The 14,237-nt window shown below is 40.1% G+C and overlaps 2 long non-coding RNA genes across 3 annotated transcripts in view; both read right to left on the bottom strand.

Annotated features, from left to right (window-relative positions):
- The window catches only part of LOC131260248 (uncharacterized), a 77,738-nt gene that overhangs the window by 39,435 nt on the left and 24,066 nt on the right, over nt 1-14,237 (bottom strand). The gene's annotated exons all lie outside the window — the stretch shown is intronic.
- On the bottom strand, nt 7,037-7,494 carry LOC131260246 (uncharacterized). Its single transcript, XR_009178142.1, has 3 exons — nt 7,443-7,494; nt 7,127-7,384; nt 7,037-7,064 (listed from the first exon to the last, which is right to left on the bottom strand). It is a non-coding gene; the product is annotated as an uncharacterized LOC131260246 (long non-coding RNA).

Consider the following 14,237-nt stretch of genomic DNA (forward strand, 5'->3'; position numbering starts at 1 on the left):
CGTGCCAAAAAATATGAGTTAGTTTTAGAACCTTTTCGAATTTTTTTTTATGTAAATATAGAAAAAGATAAGAAAAATGAAGCAGTTAGGTATTTTAAAGAGATGTACGCGAATGACATCGATGTGTGCGCTTTAGATGAAGAAGTTAATCATTTTTTAGAATTTATAAAAGAAGAAAATTTGAAGACTAATTTTAAAATGTCTGACATTTATGAATTATCGAAAGATATAAGCTGCACATTCCCAAATATTGAAATAATGCTTAACATTTTATTGACGATCCCCATTTCTAACGCTACAGGAGAAAGATCCTTTTCAGTTTTAAAGCGCGTAAAAAATTATTTAAGGACTACAATGGGAGAGAAAAAATTAAACCATTTATCAATTTTGTATATAGAAAATGACATGATAGATTCGATAAGCACTTCAAAAATTATTGATAGTTTTGCTAGTAATAAGGCACGTAAAAAACATTTATAGTACAATAATATTAGGGTACAATGAGAATGAATTATGGAGTTAAACTTATTTAGTTATTGCCTTATATAAGTATAGTGTTAATGTTTAATCAAGCTTTGATTTGTATATAAACGAATTTAAACTTTGAAGCATGTTTATGTTTTTTTTCTAATATTTTGTATAAGGGCCTGCAACTATTAGCTGCTTGGGGCCTCCAGAACCCTTAATCCGCCTCTGGTTGAGCGCTTGTTCCTTGCCGGATACGCGGGATGGCGGAAGGCGGTGGCGTGGGTGTGCGGCGGTCAGGTTCGCTGGGATGGGCCAGACCTAGGCCACCGCACTCTAGCGACAATGGCCTCGTAAGTAGACGATAGCGTCATCCTCACATCATTCCCCTTTCAGGTGAGACAGCTCCAACCAAACTTGATGTACACATTCAACAACGTGGGAATCTTTATTTTTCTTCTCGTGCTTGGTATTTTCGCCAAGCGATGCTGGCACAGCATTGAAGCGACTTGCTAGTGGAAAGGCCATTGGCAGCACCGTAATAACATTCCCCAATTAACCTCCCGCAACGAAGCACCCGGTGAATGAATGGCTCAATGACCAACCCAATAAGACTCCATCAAACAGCTATGCACCTACTATTTGAAAGACCTATTCATCCATATTGTCAACATTAGCTGGGTGTTGTATATACCTTGAAAGGGTCCGCAATGATTTTGCCGTTTGACGGAGGTAGTATTATTTCGAACATCCAGAATACCGCCAGTGCTACCGATGATGATCATACTCCATTTCCTAGGCACGAAAACTATCGAGAACTAATGAAAATAACAACTTCCAAACTCATTCAAAATAGTAAAACTTTCTTCTTCTTCTTTAGGTATGCGAGTCGGGGTATATCTTCCTACGCTAAGTCGAACAATTTGTTCCCTTACTCGTAATCAGAGGCGTACCGACTCTGTCCGAACTCCTATGAAGGGGCTCGTCCTTTAGGGCCGGCTATAATAGCCATATGGCCACCCGCCGTCCACGGGAAGGATAATTCCTTCCGTTGTCATGACACAAAAACTCGTGGTCCGCTTGATTGACTCAAACAGCACGAGATGTGCGGCAGCTAGGATTTGTCTGACCTGAGCTCCAGCTCGGCGTCACCACGCGGTCGTGCCGTACTGATGTACTTTCGTATGTGACAGAAAAAAAAACAAATTTAAACAGTGGCAATAAAGACATCTGGTCACGAGAAAGTCTAGTTCACTTGTAAACTTGTGCTGATGGCACTAAGTTACTTGCTTATCTCCAATGAAAATCCAATGCTTATCTCCAATGAAAATCAGAAGGCTGTGGTGTGACAACGAAGGCAAATATGCAAATCGTATGTTTCAAAACTTTTATCACAAAAAGGGGATTCTACAACAAGTTAAACTTCAAAAAATGTTTTTTGCGAAGCTATCCAGATTATTCGCGGAATACGACAAGTCGGTGCTTGATGTGGAGGATTTTCAGTTGTGTAGTAATCCACGATCTTCGATCTTCGATCAAGCATATTTTCGAGTCTTCTTAGGTAAACAATTGTCATTTCAACTGCAAGGATTCCGAACAGCACAGTGGCGGATTAACCTATTGGCGAAGTTGACGGCCGCCAGGGGCCTCGTCGGTCAAAGGGGTCTGTCAAAGGGGTCTGTCAAAGACACAAAGTTGATAAACGAAAGGGGAAAGCATGTTGAAACCCGACGAGAATACCGCTTCATGCGTGAAATTCGATGACTGTTCCGAGGCGGTGAGGCGGTGATCGCAGCAAGGTTCAACAACTTTTTTGTGAGTAGCGTCACACATGTTAACAGCAACATTCCGACGGTAAACGAACCAGTCGAGCTGAGACAAGTTGATACTCCCAGGCATAGTTTTTCTTTTCAACCAATAGACATGAGCAAGCTTAGGCAGATATGTTTTGACCTGACCAAAACTGCAGGAATAGGAAATGTAAATGCAAAAACATTGCGGGATTGCTTTCGTGTGGCTGGGGACACGCTTCTGTACTTGATTAACCAATCGATGGAGAGGGGTCTTTTCCCGGATCATTTGTTGTACCTATTCCAAAGCTGACTGGAGCTATCAAGGCGGAAGAGTTCCGCCCCATCAACATGCTTCACACTTTCGAGAAGGTCCTGGAGGTTGTGATCAAAGACCAATTGGTGCAATACCTGGACCAGAACGGCCTGCTTGCCCGGGAGCAGTCGGGATATCGGGAAGGACATTCCTGTGAAACTGCACTGAACCTGGTGCTTGCGAAGTGGAAGGGGTTGATGGACAGTGGGCAACCGATACTTGCCGTTTTCTTGGATCTAAAACGGGTATTTGAAACAATATCGAGACCCTTGTTGCTCACAACACTTAGACGATTCGGTATTGAGGGGAGGGAACTCAGTTGGTTCAGCGATTATCTGACAGGTAGAACCCAGAGGACAATTTTCAAAAAATCTGTTTCAGATCCTATTGAAAACACCCTTGGGGTTCCACAAGGAAGTGTTCTTGGACCAATTTATCATGTATATAAATGACATGAAGCAGGTCTTACGTTCCTGCGAGATAAATCGTTTTGCTGATGATACAGTAATATTTATATCGCGAAAGGACATGAAACAGGCAGAGTCCCTTTTGAATGAAGACTTGGTGGCTCTGGATGGCTGGTTGAAATACAAGAAACTAGCATTAAACGTTAGTAAAACACACTATATGGTAATGTCGAGGAGGGAGTGGGTCGGCCGGCTTTCAATTGCCATCAACACGGAACCAATTGACCGAGTCTCCCAGGTTAAATATCTGAGAGTCACTCTGGACGACGGGCTTACATTTAGTGCACACATTGATGGGGTCATCGCTAAGGTGGCAAAGAAGTGTGGTGTGATAAGTAGACTGGGGAACAACCTAAACTTTTTTGGGAAAGTTCACCTCTACAAATCAATTATCTCACCGCATTTTGATTTTTGTCCATCTATATTGTTCCTCGGCAATCGGACACAGCTCAAAAGGTTCCAAACAGTGCAAAATAGGGTAATGAGGCTAGTGTTGTGTTGTAGTCGGTATACGCCGTCTGCTGTTATGCTGGATGTCCTGCAATGGATGTCGGTAGAGCAGCGGATAGTGTACCAGACTATGATACTAATATTCAAACTCCTGAGGGGCTTGCTACCGGGGTACCTTGGAGAAAGAGTAGTTAGGGGTTCTGACGTTTACCGGTACAACACTCGTAGGGCTCATGATTCCAGGACGTCGAACTTTTCTTCAGATTTTGCCAGGAATTCACTATTTTGTAAAGGTATACAATGGTACAACAGCATGCCAAGAGAGATTGCCGAGGCTGCAAACGTTCGCGATGAGATTTTTGTTTTGCAAATTCAAATGTAAATTTCAAAAATGGAACAACATATCTTTGAGACACGCGCGCGTAAAAGTGCAAATTTGAAGTTGATCTTTCTGTAGGAACTGCATCAGTCGCTCTTGTGCAATCACGTGACAGGCGTCTCGAATTCATCCATTGATGATTTTTTCGACGCTACCAATTGTCTCACGGATAAGGTTTGCTTAATTTGCCAATCCTAGAAAGTGGTAACTCCCCTCTATATGTTGGACAAGGGAGATACCGGCTATACGAATAGGAGAGAGCATTTTTTGGCCGCGCACTCGGGAGAGAGGTTCCACAATTTCTATCTTTTGTAAGTTGTGCTAATCGCTGTACACAAGGAAAAAAGAGCTGATTGGTCTTTTTCGTGAAGGGTCACTTTGATCCCACCACTTCGTGATTTGCTCTGAAGTTTGAAACAAATATCTTATGATAACTCCGCCATTCTCGAACCTGTGTTGGGGTAAGAGGCTTATTGGAGAGAAGTGCTAAAGCAAATATGTTATTAAGCACTATTAAATAATTAAGTTATTTTATTTAGATTTATTCCGATCGATAAACATAATTCGTCTTACTTAAAACAAGAAGTGTTATATAAAAATAACAATTGTTATGGATATTGCAAACTGTAGAGGACGATAATTTGACGTTGCATCAAATATGTATAGTAAATACTTGAGTCTACACGCAAGCATTAATTAAGCGGAATAGTGCAGGTGCTATGTAAGTGGAAGATCCCATGTGCAAATTACTCATAAAATGCAATTGTTAATTTTACAGCTAAAAATTGGAAGACAGCATGCAATTTTTTCAGCTAAGAAACGCTTTTTTTTTCACTTCAACCCATCGGAAAACAATCATTCAATAACAGTTTTTAAAAAAGGTGCTCTCTGACTCGTTGGTCAGCTAGAGTCAACGCGGTCTTAGCTTTAAATACCTGGTTTGGAGAAATCAAAAATACATTGCAAGACATTTATAACGATAAAGATGAAATAGCTATAATAACAGATTTAACCAACGGCGCTTCTCCGACAAATGAGTAAATATGAAATTGATTTAATGACCATAATTTGGAACACGCTGCATCAGAAAATAAATGCTACACGCAAGTCGCTTCAAACAGTTGAATGTGAACTATTGCAAGGATCAGTGTTGTTGCAATCGTTAGTAGCATTCATCGAGAGTTTTCGCGCAGATTTTGCAAATGTAGAAATAACAGCTAACGAGTTATCTTTTAGTTCAGTTATTTCAGAAGAAAATCGTGTGCGTAAGCGACACGAAACAGTTAACACAAATTTTCAATCAAAGAAGAATTCGTAGTTAATACATTCTATGTTATTCGTGATAATGTAAAATATCTAACTTTCCAAAGGGCTATGGAGTACGAGTCAATTTTAAAACCTTTTAAAATATTATGGCTGCAATATGTCCCCTGATGATAAAAAATTCTAAAACTTTTCACTGAACTTTATAAAAAAAATGTCATTGATCACATTATATGCATTAAATGCAAAATAGAACATGAATTAAATAAATTTATACGTTTTCTTAACAAATTAAATGCTTATCGTAAAACTTAATCCTTCATTTGCTATCGTTATCGATGAAGTGGGTATGTGGACCCATATATGTATTATTTGAAGAGCCTCTACTACAATTCCGCTCAGGGCCTCAAAAGAGCTTGATCGCCACTGGATTTGCAATAATAAAATAGAATCACAAATAGTTGTTTGTGATGATGTACAGTTGTTGATAAAATTTAGGTGAACACTCTGCTGTTTTTTACAGTTAAACACTCAAATCAACACTGAATGTGAGTTCATTTGCAACGGCTCACGATTAGGAACCTCTACACGAAGCGAATGAAAGTGACAGCAAAACTGATATTCGCGCGTGTATTTTCAATCTTTTGTGCCTTGTGTAAACTAAGCAACAGCATCGACAGCACCCCAAAATGATGTGATCGGATGAAAACCGATACGGATTTACATTACAGTGAACCATACCAAAAAAAACTGGTACGGTCAGTGACAGCGTACCATACCAAATGCAATCCAGCACTTCTGGGATGCAGCGTGCCATACCAACATCTGTTTTTGAAACCTGACCTGACCTGATTTTTTTTTTTTGTAGAGTACGCTGTAATGTAGTCCCGCGGTTAAGTTTGTGGAAATGAAGCACTGTTCAACTCATTCCAAGTGACTGATGGGAGCGGACACTGAACTAAAAGTAACAGAGCAGAGTAACAGAAAAGTTGGATGTAATATTCCACACAAGCGCATACGGTGAAAACCCGTAACAGGAAAGTCGTTGTACTCGGAGAGTGAAATAATAGATTAGAAGTCAAAACGCAAATTGTAACTAAGTTAATCTTCAACAAAGTTTACGTCGAATTTGATCGAACATCGAACGTAACAAATTTCATCGAAGTAAAACCAAACAGCTTGGGGGTGCCCATGGCGCAGCGGTAGCGCGAGGAAACACCACAGTACAGGTGTGGGATCGAATCTCGAGTCTGGCACCCTCCGGTATTACGAACGGCTGACCACCGATCTATAATATACCGTCTTTCGGTCACACAAACTCTCTTCGGAGAGAGGCCTTGTCCCACTAGGGGATGTCGTGCCACTTAAAAAAAAAACCAAACAGCATTGCCCGTTTAAAAATAATGCATCACTATCACGAAAGATTATTCATGTAAAACATTAGCTTACCGCGCAGCACGCATGTAATACACGCTGTAACACTGTAAAAATAGTATAGACTTACATCAGTCCTCTGAACACATGACAGTTGTTAACAACAGTAATTTACCTTACTTCATATCCCTAAATTGTACGGTCATATTTGCGTTACACTATAGCTGCACATTCCGCGACAAAATCTTAAACTGCAAGAAAAGATTCAAAATTAGAAAATGACAGAGGATTAACTATTCAATCATACTAACCTTAACAAATATCAGGATTCATAATTAAGATAATTGGTCACTTATTCAATTCATTGTAACTCAAACAAAAAGGTGATTTAAATTCGATCCGTTACTACCCTGGCGGCAAAATCATCACGCTTTTACGTTCTGTTGGTAACAATTGTCAATTAGACAGAATGAGAAATCATGATGATTCTACCACCGGGGTACTAGCTACTCTTGCAATTTATAGTTTGTCTAAATGGGTTTGCTAACATGACATTCCAGCTGAAATGAATACATCTTATAAGCTCCTTGATCCATGCTAACAGGTCATTCCATACACTCACCAATTGTGACGCTTATTGTTCCGTTGTGTACTTTTATGGTGTAGCAGCGATATTCATTACCACTGTTATGTCTACGGCATGATTGCGCATGAAAATATCAGGTAAATCACACACAACTCACGATGAGACAATCCGACCTTACAATCCATTATGTGCAGATGATTTTACACTTTTAATGTTTCAGTCAGTAAGGTTCGTAACAAGCAGATCAGATGTAATATGTTGGATTCATGCACTTAAGGATCGCCCATCAGAATTCTGAAATAGATGTTTCATGTTTCAATATGATAAATATAATACCTTTAGCCATACTAACCTTATACAATTTCAGCAATTTCGGGCGGCCATTCATTTGCGGTCACCAATCCATACAAATTCTTACTTTCCGTTCGCTTGATACGTATGCGTAAACGTACGCGATTGATTACATACTTAACGCTTTTCTAGCACGTACAAAACCTAGAAAACTTTTTCACTGCCTACTGTACAAAAAAAAAATCGCCGAAACGAAGACGCTAGATTACGGTCAAACTGAATACCAAACCGTTTACGTGGCGAACTTCACGTGTTGCAACATTTTCCACATCACATTAGCACTTTTATCATTCTTTTTATATTAAATTAAGCCGGACAACTGTAATGTTGTCTGTACCGAACAACGCTGCGCAATGATGTCCCGCCTTTCGTGTATGGAATGAGAAATGGCGGCTGGCGAACGTGATTTAGATGTGTTTCCACAAGACACAGTGTCACAATGACAAGTGGCAAGGTTAATATAGATATGGTGTGTGCAGCATTCAGTCGACTCTCATTCGAAAAAAACTTTTCACTCTAAACCTATGCTTTGTTCTGCTCACCTTATACATTCAAACTGAGTCCAGGATTTTACGATGGTAACAGCACGCAAAAAAGCAATAAGATTTCTTCACTTTTGTTGGAACCGCTGTAACGTTTCGGTCCAATGAAGCTGGCCGAACAGAAACGTCGCCGCAACGGCGATGTGTTTAGATAAGGGAGCGCGCTGTGAACAGCCAATCAAACCAGACAAACACGACACTGTTCGAAAGGTGCTCCTCCAATATGTCGTGAAGAACTGTCACTCTACCAAGCAGCAAGGTAGCAGAATGAACAAGGTATATAGAGTTTCACGGTGGGACACAGACATCAATTAAACGAAAAAACGACAAAATCAAACTCTTTTGTTCTATGTCGTGTTTGTCTGGCATGTTCTATGCAGGGTGACAGAGCACCTCCATATGATTGCATGGGTTTGTTCGTGTGTTTTTACTTATTTTCCCGGATACACGGGCTGCACTATGAAATTAGACCCCCTATTCACCACATCGTAGCCGCCCAGCGAACGGTTTTGCTCGAATCAGTCCATTTTACAGGCGAGGGGTAGGGAGAATTCCATCTCCACGACCCTCTACCATTGGCAAGAACAAGATAGCTGCTATTGATGCTATGCCCTGACTCTTTCTTGCTCATTGGGTTATGCATTTACGATTAACGCGGGGTAAAAATCGGTTGATGGTGTGCGTGAAGCTGAAGGCATCTGGTTTGTTTACCGGCACTTTACCTGTATACAAATTCTTATTTCAGTTCAAAGCGCCATTGAGTTCAATTCGTAACAGCCAGATTTTGTTAATTTTCACGGTTTTCACAGTGTTGTTCAGTGTTTCTTTGCACCATGTATAAAGTGAAGCAAATGAAGAAAAGTTCCTTAGCCAGTAAACTTGGCAAAAGACTGTGGGATGCGTGTGAAAAGGAATGGGAGGAGGAAAACCAGCCTGGACCGAGCAAAAGGATGGGAGAAGGTATGTTTGATGGAAAAGTGAAGAAGTGAACGTGATGTAGCGTTCAAAATGTTTATCTGAATTGATTAACGTAACCTTCACACTATTCCTGTTTCTAGAAACTACTCCTGATGCAGACCGTGATGCTGATGATGGCGAAGACGAGATTTTAGAGAATCTTCCGTTCGAATACATCCTGGAGGACGATGAGGACGACTCTGACGACGAAAATGATTATGAGACTGAAAGATTTAACAAAAATCTGCTGTTTAAAGAAGGACTCCGAAACTGGGCCCTAAATCACAAAATCTCGCATCATGCCGTTAATGACCTGTTAGAGTTGGTGTTGGACACAACGGATTTCATCCTTCCTAGAGACTCAAGATCATTGCTTAAGACTCCAGTGGATGTTGGAAAAGAGCTGGAAAGTGTAGCTGGAGGGAAATTGTGGTATCAGGGTATACAAAAATCCCTTCAATACTACTATCGGTAAGTTATAAACTAGTCCGGTAGCAATGCTGTATTCATGCTATTTATGATTTTATTTGCAATTAATATACATGTTTTTGTTTATTAGGGATGTGACACCAACAGTGAATATTTTCCACATCAACATTTCAATGGATGGCATTCCATTGCACAATAGTGGACCAACACAGCTGTGGCCAATTCTCATGCAGCTTGATAATATTGCTGAACGACCAGTTTTGGTGGTGGCTGTGTATTGTGGTCCTTCAAAACCTGCCAACGCAGAAGGTTATCTGCGTAGTTTAGCTACGGAGTTAAACTACGTGCAGGAGCAAGGAGTCCAAATAAACGGGAAACAGATTGAAATAAAAATAAGGGCCTTCATCGCAGATTCTCCAGCACGAGCATTTATCAAGGGTAAGTGATAATCGCAGTTAGCTACCTATGCGTACTTAATCATTACTGAATGTTTTTAGGCGTCGCTTACCACAATGCTATTCATGGCTGCAAGAAGTGTAAGATTATGGCTACACATGTACGCAGCGCAAGAAAGGTAGTTTTCGAGGGAGTTGGGGAAGACCGCACCGATGCTGAATTCCGAGGTGGTTTATACGTTAATACGCACCAGAAACGGGAATCGCCTTTATCAGATGTAAATAATATAGATTTAGTATTAGACATACCTGTAGGCGACCCGCTGCACGCTTTAGATTTAGGAATTACACGAAAATTGCTGAAAGGGTATTCTTTGGGAACATTACAACCATTTCCTAAATGGCTGTCTTATACCCAGGAAGAAATTTCCCATTTAGTTAGGACCACCCAATTACCCTCGGAAATAACCCGTAGATTAAGATCCTTAAAATATTTGCCCTTTTGGAAAGGTACAGAGTTGAGTTCTTTTCTACATTATGTAAGCATAGCTGTATTAGAAAAAAGAATAAGTGACGAGGCTTTCGAACATTTTAAACTATATTACACAGCAGTGACGATATTATCTTCAAACGCATACAAAGCACATTGGAAATATGCAGGAGAGCTACTGAATATTTTTGTTGAACAGTTCAGTCATATTTATGATCGATCACACTTAACGAGCAATGTGCACAATCTTGTACACATTGCTTCAGAAGTAGAACGATTTGGCCCGCTTTCAACATTCTCTACGTACCCTTTTGAGAATAAATTGCAGTTAATGAAAAGATTAGTTAGAGGAGGGAGTCGGCATTTAGAGCAAGTAGTTTGTAGGTTAGTTGAGCTGAGAGAAATAGATGTTGCAAGTAACAGTAAAGTTAAAGATTATCCCTGTGTTGAAAAAACAAACAACAACGAGATATTGCACATCACATCAAGCTGTACATTAAACCAATGTAGTAAAGATTGTTGGTTTTTAACCAAAGATCATACCATCATTAAGTTTAGTTGTACAACTGAGCTCTCTAAAACTTTATATATTGTTGGTAATGTTATGTTAGAAAAACAATCTTCATTTTCGACCCCTTGCGATTCTGGCGAGATTCTTTATAATTTTAAGGCTGATATAGGAAGCTTATCTACTAGCACTACAACAGTTCTATTAGGAGATGTAAAATGTAAACTCGCTGCTGTTACAGTGGACCAGGGCTCAACATTTTATTTCACACCGCTGCTGCATACTTTAAGTTAGTTCATAAAAATTCTAATGCTACCTTTCTAATATAATATAATTCTAATTCTAATAATAAAACGATTTAAATACTTCTAACGATAAAAGCTATTCCGTCCGTTTCCGTTTCTCTGTCGTACGCAAGCCTTGTGCCATACTGCGACCTGTGCTGTGGTAAAATTTATTGAGAAAGAATTTTTTTATATATTCATCGGATAATTCAACAAAACTGTTTCCTCCAACAAATTTAAATAAAGCTAACACGTAAGTGTATTCCTCAAATGGAATTTTTGGGTCGGGAAAGCCCCTGCCTGTCCAACTACATAGAGACAAAAAGTCTCTATCAAACAATAAATCTAATAAAATACTCAACCTTGCATCTACATCATTGGTTGAACCTAATAAATGCAATAGGCGGCATATTACATCTGCCATGTAAATACTGTCGCCTAGCTTATGGTTGAATATTTTCAGCTCCTCGATGTTACACAATTTTTGCACATTGATATTTCTGTTATTCGTGTTTGCCTTATTGCAGCCAATGTTATTTAAAATTATGTTCACTTCGCTAGCCATATTACGTACTAGTTTAGATAAAATTCCTACATTCCTTTCCAATCGATCTAATTGAACGTCTTTTTCCTTCGGGGGAGGAGGAGGAGTTGGCGGAGGAGGAGTTGGAGGAAGAAGAGTAGGAGTAGAAGGAGGAGGAGTAGGAGTAGGTGGAGGTGTGGGTAGAATCTGATGGACAATGGATGTTGCTGGAGATCTAGGTGGGATTGCTGGAGGCTTTAGTTGATTGGGATTGGGATTTGATCTTTGTGGTATTGGACGAGGATGGAGATCATTGGGAAATACATTAGCTCTCGGTGGAATGGGTGGCGGATGGAGATGATTGGGAGATACATTAGCTCTCGGTGGAATGGGTGGCGGATGGGGGCTGGTACAATGAGATGGTCGTGCCGGTATCGGTGGAACGTAGTGGATTGTGTTGATGAATGGTTTTGAATTGCTGGATGAAGGAAGTGGTGGGAAGTACAAAATGGTACGGTTTAAAGATGAAGGTGTCGCTTTTGCTGGTTTTTCTTCCATTATCCTGCAATATAATATAATAATCAATGAATAACATCACCATGATATATACGATCCGGTATATGCTATTTTTAGCATCGAACATATTATGTTCATGGATCGTAACTATGACGGATTTTTACCCCACTAATAAACTGCACAAATCACTGCAGTGGCGTAGCGGCGTGGTATGGTGATGGATCTTCGAATTCAAAGAAATGAGTTCAAACCTGGTAAATATAACTAATCACACTAAATAAAAAGTTCTTCTCCTCTTCCACAGATATCTAAAAGACTAACACTAGTGAAAAAGGGATGCCGCAAGATGTGTTGAAGCGAAGCCTCGGCTTGAGCAAAAACGCGTCAACATAACCTACAGGTTGAACGTCAACTTAATACAATGTTTTTTTTTGCTTTCACGCCATTTGCGTTGGTGTGCGTGACATCTCCTACACTTAACGATGTGTGAGTGCCACCTCTGACTCAACGTTGTGTGCGTGTCATCCGACCCCCCGTTAAGCGGAAATCGGGGGGTCCGAAAGAAAAAGGCAAAAAACTGCTCGATTTTCAGTGTACCGCCGTTCGCTGGGCGTTTTTCCACGTTTGCGCTTGAAAATTATGCAATAGGAGGCACATTAATTCATTTTGGATATTTGAACCGTTGAATTTCCGTTAGAAGCTGTAATGATTTGAACTAATCGATTAAACTACAACGATTTTGAACTAATCGATTAAACTGATCGTTGGTGAAGAATTCTCTTTTTTCCGGATTCAATAACAATAACACTTGCTGCTCAATGCACTTGCGCCTGCACTCTGAGATTGCTATGACCAGAATGCGCAAATACATGCCTGAAAGCCAACAAGAAACCGAAATAATTGTTTCAACTTAAAATTTTGATTTCGAAGCTGCTTTCCGATGTTTTCATTGACCACGTAATGAAAAAAGCCTGCCGATTATGGTAATATCGAAAGTTCGAATATCTCTATATTTGTTCCTTTTTACTCAAGCAAGGTTTAGGAAAAAAGAGAATTTGAAAATTCCCAAGGAAAAGACGGAAAATGGGAAAATTCGGTAAAAACGGCTTTTTTCCATAAAAAAAAATTACCTTCTTTAACAAAAACGGTAGGACTTATCCCAACGAAGTCTTCTGATGATTTGTTTCTTTTGGCCTAATAAAAACAATGCAAGTTAGAAAATCCTTAGGAAAAGCCAGAAACCCAGAAAACTCGAAAAATGTTATTTTCCCAAAAACTTGAAACTTGAAACTTGAAAAAAAAATGAGTGTTGGTTTGTTTTTAAAGCTAAAATTCAAAATCGGCTGAGCCATTCTTGACGATGTAATCAGATATTTTGTTCGTCTTTATTCATGGCAAGTTTAAAGAAAAGACAACTTTAACGTTCCCTAACGAAAAGCCGGAGAATGGAAAGATTTTTATAAATTGCGACTAATAATATTTGTAATAATATCGACAAGAGTCGATCTTCGCGCCCGGTTGGATCCGAGGAGGCAGCAGGTGTCGGACTTCCGCAATGGTAGGAAAGGTCAGATTTTTGTGCAGTGTCCTGCAGTCGCGTTAGATGAGGTTAGGAAGGAAGTGCAGTCCAAACTCGGGGATGCTTATTCCGTTCGTTTGCCGTTGTCCAGAGTAAGGATAGTGGGGATGACGGAGAAGTACTCTGACGAGGACGTGATTGCACTTCTGAAAGAACAGAATGCAGGGATCCCGTTCACGACACTGGAGCTTGTTGGAATGTACGAAAGTAGGTTCTACAAGTACCAGAAGTACAATGTCGAGATCGATGTGGACAGGGAATCGGCACAATGTCTAGAGGACCTCAAAAAGGTCAAAATAGGTTTTGACAGTTGTGCGATAAGCACTTCTGTTCATGTATTGCGGTGTTTCCGGTGCGGGCAGTTTAGGCACAAGAGCACCGAGTGCAATAAGGAGGAAGCCTGCTCTAGGTGCAGTGGTGCACACAGGACGTCGGAATGTATGTCGGCGGCCTTAAAATGTGTGAACTGCGTGTTGGCGGGTTCAAGGGGGAGCACGGAACATGCTGCTTTTAGTAGCGAGTGTCCCGTATACAAGAAACAGGCATCAAAGATTGCTAAGCATTCTCAATAGC

The sequence above is a fragment of the Anopheles coustani genome, chromosome 3 (genome assembly GCF_943734705.1).
Source record: "Anopheles coustani chromosome 3, idAnoCousDA_361_x.2, whole genome shotgun sequence".
Lineage (NCBI taxonomy): Eukaryota > Metazoa > Arthropoda > Insecta > Diptera > Culicidae > Anopheles > Anopheles coustani.